Raw genomic sequence first — 1,773 nt, 5'->3', positions numbered from 1 at the left:
ACTGCTTTTGCCTTCCTCCTCCCCCACGGTCCCCCACCCCACTTCTGCCTGTTTTAAACAAGTTTCTCAGTTCTAGTTAGACCAGGTCTTGCTAGTGTATCCAGGGACAGGGTGTGGAAAAAGGGGCCCAAATTTAACTCCAGCCCCCACCACCACCACCACCAAACCACCAGCACCACTTGCTAAGAACCAATGAAGAATGGCCAACCTTCCCTTCAGAGCAATCCTGCCTGGGAAGGAGAGGTTTTAGTGACACATGCAGTGGGCTGCTTGCTAGAATTTTTTAAAAAACAATCTACAATCTTATTTACACACTTACTTAATTAAGTTCCACCAGTGCCTCCCTCCCACCTTCCTATAACCACCTCCCATCCCCACCCCAAGTCCATTTTAACAAGGCTGGGAAGCAGACTGACTTGTAAAGGAAGGAGCTGGGGTTCCAATCTCCCCCGAAGCTGCTAATCTCCCCTGCCCCCCACCCCCAGATCCCTGCCAAACCTAAAAGGGTCTCAAACCCTTTTAGGAAACCCCTACCTCCTCCTGCCCCAACAGACCTTTCTTCATCCTTTGGCTTTGGGACCCAGACAAAGCAGCTGCCCCTCTCCCTGCCAAAGAGGAGTTGTCCCCCCAAAAGATAAGAGAGGGAGCCCCAAGCCCAGGGTCTTTCCTCTCAGCACCACTCCCCCCAAACTCCTTAATTTTATTCTCAGCTAGATTTTAATGCCCAGCCTCCTCTCAGCTCAGTTGGGAAGGCAGCCCTGAAAAAGGAGGCAAAGCCCTTCTCTCCCCCTGGTGGCCCCGGTTCAAGGCCAGGGTTGCTGGGGCGGGGCTGCCTGTTCTATTCACCCAATAGCCTCCATCCCCACCCTATCCAGGGCGCTCCTCTGCTTAGCTGTCAGCTGCCCGTCACCCCTTCTCCCCATTTTGTGCTTTTTTCTCTTAATAGAAAAGTGGGGAGCCCCCCATTCATCCTCTTTGCCCCTCACAACTTCTCCCCATACTAGGAGGAGCTCTCAGGCCTGGGGTGGGCCCCGGGTGGGCGCGGGGGCGATTCAACCTGTGTGCTGCGAAGGACGCGACTTCCTCTTGAACAGTGTGCTGTTGTAAACATATTTGAAAACTATTACCAATAAAGTTTTGTTTAAAAAAAAGTGTCGCTGGTGTTCCCGACTTCGGTCACCCTCCGTACACACACACCCACACACCCGGGGGGTTAGAAAGGGAATTTCGCACCCCAGGTTCCAGGCTGATCAGGATCTGGCCTGGAGTCCTTGTAAAACTGGGTTCAGCTGACTTCCGCCACTCCCCCTCTCCACGCCCCGCAGAAGAAGGGGGCACCCAACTGCCCTTTGACCCGGGATTCGGGGTCCCCCACATCTACGGCGCTTCCCCACGGCATCCAGCCGGGGGGCCGAGAGGGCGCTCCAGAGAGACTGTGGGGCCGGCGCGCCGGGAGGCCAAGCTGCGGCAGGGGCGGCCCAGGTTGGGGGCGGTCATAGGTTGGGGAGATGGTGCGCGCCCTCCTCCCGCCTTCTCAGCGCCGGGCCATGCGCGTCCGACGGGCGCGGGGGCGGCAGCAGACAGAGGGTCCCTGCGGCGCCCTGCGAGCGCGGGAGCCCGGCCCGCGGGCGGTGAGTTCCCGGTAAGTGCGGTCCCGAGAGCGAAGCGCGCCGGGGAGGCGTGGAGAGGGGGGCTGGGCGCCGGGGACGTCTGGGTCCCGCGCCCAATGGCTGGAGGGCGGCCGAGCGCCGCCCGCCCGCCCTGCCCGCCCCC

This window comes from Hipposideros armiger, unplaced genomic scaffold (assembly GCF_001890085.2).
Source record: "Hipposideros armiger isolate ML-2016 unplaced genomic scaffold, ASM189008v1 scaffold_417, whole genome shotgun sequence".
In the NCBI taxonomy this organism is placed as follows: Eukaryota; Metazoa; Chordata; class Mammalia; order Chiroptera; family Hipposideridae; genus Hipposideros; species Hipposideros armiger.
The sequence above is the reverse complement of the archived record's forward strand: the minus strand, read 5'-3'. Positions refer to the sequence as shown.